The sequence below is a fragment of the Macaca fascicularis genome, chromosome 7 (assembly GCF_037993035.2).
Source record: "Macaca fascicularis isolate 582-1 chromosome 7, T2T-MFA8v1.1".
Taxonomy (NCBI): Eukaryota; Metazoa; Chordata; class Mammalia; order Primates; family Cercopithecidae; genus Macaca; species Macaca fascicularis.
The window spans coordinates 43,237,814-43,246,139 of NC_088381.1; positions in this window are offsets into that span (position 1 = coordinate 43,237,814).

Genomic DNA, 8,326 nt, shown 5'->3' on the forward strand with positions numbered 1-8,326 from the left:
CGGGGCCAGGTCCCTTGGGCTTTCCCTGGTGATGCCTGTGGTGAAGGCACTAAGATATTTATTCCCAAATTCTGACGTTCCCCAGGCGCTTTCATGGGGGCAGGAGTGATTCTCAAAGTAGATGCCAGGGCTGGGTCCCTTATAAAAAATGTAGTGATTGGATGGGGGTGTGTCAATAAGGATATTTCCCCTACCAGATTTCCTACCTGTCTGCCCTCTAGCCTTTCCTCAAGAAACATTTCCTGAGTCCCCAAGAGGCCCTGGCCAGAGTAAAGTAGGACTTGGCCTATGCCCTCTGGAGCTAGGAGTCTCATGAGGACAGGAGGCGAGCATGGAGGGGAATGGGGAGGTTCTGGATGTTGTGCAGGGTGGCCAGGGCTGTAATGGATGGAGGGATGGAACGCTGAGAGGCTCGGGGTGTGGGGCTGGCTTCGAAGGGACATGACACTTGAAAGATGCAGAGACATTTGCCAGGCGTTTGTGGAAGCACACAGTGGGGAAGGCATTGGAACAGGTGGAAGGACAGCAAGAGTAAAGGCCCTGAGATATGTTTCGGGACCTGGGAGGCTGGTATCTTCTCTCCGCTTGCATCTGCCCTCCAGTGCCCAGGCAAAGCTGTGTCCTAAGGGGTGAGCAGGCCGCTGGACAGGCGAGTGGGCTCTGGGGACTCTGTTCCTTGGGCTGAGGTAGGCAGGAAATATATGACTTTAAGAGCTGATGGTAGCCCGGCATGGTGGCTCACGCCTGTAATCCCAGCACTTTGGGGGCTGAGGTGAGCAGATCACCTGAGGTCAGGAGTTCGAGACCAGCCTGACCAACATGGTGAAAACCCATCTCTACTAAAAATATAAAAATTAATGGCCGGGCATGGTGACTTACGCCTGTAATCCCAGCACTTTGGGAGGCTGAGGCGGGTGGATCACCTGAGGTCGGGAGTTCAAGACCAGCCTGATTAACATGGAGAAACCCTGTCTCTACTAAAAATGCAAAATTAGCTGGGTGTGGTGGTGCATGCTTGTAATACCAGCTACTAGGGAGGCTGAGGCAGGAGAATCACTTGAACCCGGGAGGTGGAGGTTGCGGTGAGCCAAGATTGCGCCATTGCACTCCAGCCTGGACAAAAAGAGCAAAACTCCATCTCAAAAAAATATATATAGATATATATAAATGTATATAAATTAGCCGGGCATGGTGGCACATCCCTATAATCCCAGCTACTCGGGAGGCTAGAACCCGGGAGGCGGAGGTTGCAGTGAGCCTAGATCGCACCAATGCACTCCAGCCTGGGTGACAGAGTGAGACTCCATCTCAAAAAAGAAAAGAAAAGAAAAGGGCCGGGTGTGGTGGCTCAAGCCTGTAATCCCAGCACCTTGGGAGGCCGAGGCAGGCGGATCACAAGGTCAGGAGATCGAGACCATCCTGGCTAACATGATGAAACCCTGTCTCTACTAAAAATACAAAAAATTAGCCAGGTGTGGTAGTGGGTGCCTGTAGTCCCAGCTACTCGGGAGGCTGAGGCTGGAGAATGGCGGGAACCTGGGAGGTGGAGCTTGCAGTGAGCTGAGATCGCACCACTGCACCCCAGCCTGGGCGACAGAGCAAGACTCCGTCTCAAAAAAAAAAAAAAAGTAAAGAAAAGAAAAGAGAAAAGCAAAGCAAAGCAAAGCTGATGTCATCTCTGAAAAATGCCCCCTTCCCGAGGAGCCAGAGCCAGTGTTTGTGTTGGAGGGGCTGGTCAGCCGGCCTGGGGTCTGGCTGCAGACACAGCCTCCATCATTCTGAGGCCGTTTTCCTCCCATGGACTCCAAGCCTGGCTCTGGCTGGAATGAGGGTGGATAAGCCCCTGCACTGCTCTAAATGTGTCCCCGAAATTCATATGTTGAAACTTAGTCACTGATGTGATAGTATTAAGAGGTGGAGTTCTCAGGGATGGGATTAGTGACCTCATAAAAGGGCTGGAGGGAATCTGCTGGGCCCCCTTCATCCTTCCGTCCTTTCCCCCATGTGAGGACACAGTGTTCGTCCATTCAGGAGGGTTCAGCCACAGGGCATCACCTTGGAAGCAGAGAGCAGACCCCACCAGACGCAAACCTGCTGGTGTCCTCATCTTGGATTTTCAGACTCTGAAACTATGAGAAGTATGCTTCTGTTGGTTTGTAAATGACCCTGTCTGAGGTATTTTGTTATAGCAGCACAAGTGGACTAAGCCATCGCCGCCTTCCCCTCCTCCATATGCACTCCCCTGAAGCTGCCTAGGCCCTGTCTAAGGCCTGGGCTCCCAGTGCTTGGCCAGGTTGAGACCTTTCCCTTAGCAGTGGGGCCGAAGTCCCTGAGGCCAGGCCTTAAGTGGCTCTTGGGCCTCTGTGGCTTCCTTTTCTTCCCTCCCTGCAAGGGGCTGCAGGGGTGGGGGCCCAGGCCATAGCCTGATCCCTTTTAGAGACAGTAGTGACTTTTAGAGACAGGCTTTGTAAAGGCAAAGGGTCTGGTCCTCAGTTCTGGGAGCACGAAGAGGGTGATTGCTGGGGAAGGTCCCAGCCTGCTCTGTGCCTCAGGATCATCAGAAGCAAATTGAGGAGTGGTAGTGAGAGCACACTGGAGATTCAGGGAAACTGAGTCCCACCTCCATCTTGCCAGGAACTGACTGTGGGATCAATGCCAGGCACTTCCTCTCTCTGGGCCTGAGGCTCCCATCCATAAACTGAGAGCCTGTCTTTCGGGATCATCCCAGTAGACACTGCTGGGCCCAGCTTCAGCAGTTCTCTTCTCTGGCTCTAGGAGCTGGTCTTTCTCCAGCGGGGTCTCTCAGTCCCCCACCCCAACCTCCCCAGTCTTCACACCACCAGCCCAGCAGTTCAATTCAGCCCTGCCCAGCCCTGAGCTAAGGGAGCAAGCCTCAGGGTCAGAATCAGGAGCAGGAGACAAGGTTCAGTTCTGCCTACTGAGTGACATTGGACCTGCCATTGTCCCATGCTGGGTCTTCATTTCCTCCTCAGTAATGAAGAGGAGGCTGGCTACAGATGTCTGAAGTCTTTCTTAGCTCTGGGATTCTAGTAAAGAGGCTTTTTTCAGGGTTTTGGTTTTCTGGTAGGCAGGGAATCTCTTAGGGGCAGCCCTGAAAATGCTGAGATGGATGAAGGGGGTTTGCAGGGATGAGAGTGGGGCTGGCTTGGCCCAGCAGGAGGTCATGGTGTGTGTGCATGCACGCTTGACTACATGTGTACCTGTGTGTGCATGTGTGTGGCTCCAAGGAGTGTTGGGGGAAGGCCCCCCCATCCCCAGGGTACAGAGCTGTCCTGAAGAGCCTGGAGTTGGGTGGTTGGGTAAGTCGGGGGATTAGGGGTTACTAAGAGTACTTTGGGCCTGATTTGGTTAGGCTTTGTGTCCCCACCCAAATCTCATTGTGAATTGTAATCCCCATAATCACCACGTGTCAAGCAAGAGACCTGGTGGGAGGTGATTGGATCATTGGGGCAGTGTCTTCCATGCTGTTCTCATGATAGTGAGGGAGTTCCCACAAGATCTGATGATTTTATAAATGTCTGACAGTTCCTGTTTCACACACGTGCTCTCTCTTGCCTGCTGCCCATGTAAGACATACCTTGCTTCCTCTTCCACTGTGATTGTAAGTTTCCTGAGGCCTCTCCACCCATGTGGAATTTTGAGTCCATTAAACCTCTTTTCTTTATAAATTACCAAGTCTTGGGCAGTTCTTTATAGCAGTGTGAGAATGAGCTAATACAGGGCCTAGGCTTAGAATTTCTACTGAGCTTTCTTCTGAGGGTGGAGCAGAGACGAATTGTCTGGACAGGCCTCTGAAGGGAGGGGGTGAGGAGGAAAGGGGAAGCAACAAGAGAGAGCAGCACGTGGAGTGGAAGAGAGCAGTGGTTAGGGTCAAGGACTCGAGTCAAATATGACATTGAATCCCAGCTCGGCGTTTGCCAGTTGAGTGGTTATAAACAAGTTACTGCCCTTCTTTGGGCCCTGTTTTTCATGTATAAAAGAGGATGATGATAGTATCTCCTTCATAAGGTCATTTGAATGTTAAATGACATGACAGATGTAATACCTAACACAGTGCCTGGCACAGAGGAAAGCCCCCATAAAGGATCCCTCATCCACACCATCACACTGTCCAGGCTGAAGTCCAGTGCTGCCACTTGCAAGGGCATTATGTCCAGGGCATAGAGCCTCAAGGGCAGATGCTCCCTGATGGCCTGGCACAGGACTTCTATGGTCAGAGAGTTTTGACTGGGTGACACCAAAACCCTGGGAGGCTGTGGCTCTGTGGGGAGCCAGGCCTCTCTGCTTCTGCTCTGCCGAAGCCACAGCTTTGCACCTCTGAGCCCATCACTGCCCGTGGGAAACATGTCAGAGTTCAACTGGTTTTGAGGCCTGCTGCCAGCTCTGACTCTGTGGACAAAACTCACAACTTTTAGTCTTCTGGGTGTGGATGATAACTCCCAAAGCCCACCTAATTTCTCAGAGCCCTCAACTTTTTATTATGAAATATCCAAACATATAGAAACATTGAAAGAATTGTGGCTGAGTGCGGTGGCTCATGCCTGTAATCCTAGCACTTTGGGAGGCCAAGGTGGGCAGATCACCTGAGGTCAGGAGTTCAAGACCAGCCTGGCCAACATGGTGAAACCCTGTGTCTACTTAAAAAATACAAAAATTAGCCAGGGGTGGTGGCACATACTTGTAGTCCCAGCTACTTGGAGGCAAGGATAGAGGATTGCTTGAACCCAGGAGGCAGAGGTTGCGGTGAGCTGAGATCATGTCACTGCACTCCAGCCTGGGTGACAAAGTGAGACCATGTCTCAAAAAAAAAAAAAAAAAAAAAAAAGGCTGGGTGCAGTGGCTCACACCTGTAATCCCAGCACTTTGGGAGGGCAAGGTGGGCAGATCACAAGGTCAGGAGATTGACACCATCCTGGCTAACACGGTGAAAACCCGTCTCTACTAAAAACACAAAAAAATTAGCCAGGTGTGGTAGCAGGTGCCTGTAGTCCCAGCTGCTCGGGAGGCTGAGGCAGGAGAATGGTGTGAACCCGGGAGGCAGAGCTTGCAGTGAGTGCAGATCACGCCACTGCACTCCAGCCTACATGACACAGTGAGACTCCACCTCAAAACAAACAAACAAAAAACAAAAAAAACACAGATGCTGGCCCTGGCTCCATGGGAAGGGGACTTTTTTTTTTTTTTTTTTTGAGATGGAGTCTCGCTCTGTCGCCCAGGCTGGAGCGCAGTGGCCGGATCTCAGCTCACTGCAAGCTCTGCCTCCCGGGTTCACGCCATTCTCCCACCTCAGCCTCCCGAGTAGCTGGGACTACAGGTGCCCGCCACCTCGCCTGACTAGTTTTTTGTATTTTTTAGTAGAGACGGGGTTTCACCAGGTTAGCCAGGATGGTCTTGATCTCCTGACCTCGTGATCCGCCCATCTTGGCCTCCCAAAGTCCTGGGATTACAGGCTTGAGACACCGCGCCCGGCCGGGACATTTTTTCAGAGATGACATCAACTTTTTTTTTTTTTTTGAGATGGAGTTTCACTCTTGTCGCCCAGGCTGGAGTGCAGTGGTGCGATCTCGGCTCACTGCAACCTCTGCCCTCCGCGTTCAAGTGATTCTCCTGCCTCAGCCTCCCAAGTAGCTGGGATTACAGACGTGTGCCACCACGCTCAGCTAATTTTTGTATTTTTAGTAGAGACAGGGTTTCACCATGTTGCCCAGGCTGCTCTCGAACTCCTGACCTCAGGTGATCCACCCGCCTCCCAAAGTGCTGGGATTTCAGGCATGAGTCGCCGCGCCCGGCCGAGATTCTACCTGTTACTGTACTTGCTTCTTCACATGCCATGTGTCCCTTATCAGACCACTTCTGCCCTAAGCACTTCAGTAGCAGCATCATGAACTGTATTTGTTTCCAGTTCTTTTCTTTTTGAGGTAACATTTGCTTACAGTGAGAGGCACAAGTCTTAAACGTGCTATTCTGTGAATTTTTTCAAACGCAGTCACTCGTGTCACCAAACCACTGTTAAGATATGGAACGTGAATCTGTTCCCCTCTAACGCTGCATTGCGCCACCTCTCCTTTCTGAGGACTTTTGGGGGAAATTCCCAAAGTTCTCAGGAACTGAAATCCATGTCATCTTGTTTCCCTCTTAGCTCTGGATACTTGGAAATTCTGAGATGCATTTGTGGCCGGTCTCCAGCATGCGCACAGGACTTGGGTTACGCATTTCTGCATGACATCTTACTCTCCCTCCCAGCTGCTCCTTTTGTCTGTTATTCTAAAACCTGTCTGAGGTATACACCTCTGCAAGCTGGTTCTCAAATCCTTCTTTTTTTTTTGGAACAAGACTGAAGGAGTACTGCACAAAGAAGTAATCATATTGGAATTTTCTGGACATTTTCATGGTTTGTGGTGTCCAACTATGTGAGATTGAGTTTGTTCCAGTAAATCTGGAATGAATTGACATCCTATCCACAGAGTATGGACTTATGTGTATAACATGCATGTGTACACACACACGCACACACACACACACGTGCACACGAATTCCTGTCATGGTGCAGACACTGGCATTGGCAGTAAAACGTCAATTCCAAACTGAACTATCTCACACGGCAGTGGCCTTGCTGCCTGGGACCCCTGCAGGGCGGAGGTGTGGGGAGGGACAGAGATTTGGATATGGGCCTTGGAGGGCTGGAGGCTGGCGCTGAGAACAAGCAATGATGATGGTGACAGGTCTGGAACTGGCCCAGCCAGCACCTCCCACCAGGGCTCTTTAGCCTGAGCTCATCTCCTAGAGATTTTCAGGATTGTGCCTTGCATTTTTCTCCCCCCGTTTCCACTTGTGGGGAACCCCATGGCTGACAGCTGAAGACCCCAGCCAAGTCCTCTGTTTCCAGTTTCTGAAGGGTGGAAGGAGGCGGCTGTGGGGTAGGGAGAGAGGAGAGTTTCTGTGAAGATGGGAAGAAGCCCCTCAGTTCGTCTCCCTCAGGACATTCTCTGGAGTCTGTCTTCCGAGCATCCATCATAGGCCTCGTTTCACTTGTATTTAGGAGGCTGTTTGGTAAGAGTCCATCTCCTCATAGCCTCTAAGCTTGTCTGTTTTTCTGCTCCATCGAATCCCATGGCTTTGCCCCGGTACTGCTCTTTGCTTGAGGATGAATGAATGAATGAATGGTTTTTCCCTTCATCCCTGCACAGAGGCCATGAGAACAAGCTCGAAGGATCACCCCGGGCAGGAGCGGGCTGGGTTTTGGTGTGAGGGCCTCAGTGCACCTCCTCTGGGAAGAGGCACCATCTTGGAAGGAGGGAGCCTGGGTCCTTCTTCAGAGAGGGACGATGGGGGTGACTCCTTCCGAAGGAAGAAGTGGCCACGAGGGCCAGGCGATGACCGTAGAAGTGTTTCAAAATACTAACCGGGGACCCCACATTTTAGAGACAATGAATGGATTCTAAGGCTCGTAGAGCTCCTTGTGTTTGCTGTGGTTGTCTCTGAAGCTGGTTCTGTAGAGCAATGAGCAGTAAGGCCTTGTAACAGAGTGACCTGTGAGCTTGTGTTTGGGGCAGGAGGGGAAGATGAGTCCTGAAGAAACTGCCACTCACATCAGAGCTGAGCCTGGCCTGGGGGTGGTGCGGGTGGAGGGAGAGATAAAAGGAGAACCCAGAGGGTGGAGCTGTCACTCATCAGCCTGGGAGAGGACAGCTAGAGCAGTCCGTGTGCCCAGTGGGGAAACTGAGGTCCGGAAAGGGCAAGGGTTACAGGCAGTCAGAACTAGAATCCATTCCTCAAGGTAAAGTGGTATTATTTCTTTATTTATTTTTGGAGACAGGGTCTCGCTCCATCGCCCAGGCTGGAGGGCAGTGGCAGGATCATAGCTCACTGCAGCCTCAAACTTCTGGGCTCAAGCAATTCCCCCACCTCAGCCTCTCAAGTAGCGCCACAAGCACGCTCCACCATGACTGGCTTTTTTTTTAATTTAAATTTTTATTTTTTGTAGTAATGAAGTCTCAGGTATGTTGCCTAGGCTGGTCTTGGACTCCTGGGCTCAAGCCATCTTCCTGCTCGGTCTCCCAAAGTGCTGGGATTCCAGGCGTGAGCCAGCGCGCCCAGCCACCTCACTCTTTTTAAGGGCTTCACGGCATTCCATTGCCTGGATGTTCCATGACTGATCTAGCCTGCCCCATAGGGATAGACGTTTTTTTCTGGACAATGCGTCGCTCTCCCTGTATATCCCTGTGTCCTTGTGTACACCTGTGAGTGTGTATTTATTCCTAAAAGTGAAATTGTGATTTTTATTTTAGAGACAGAGTCTCACTCT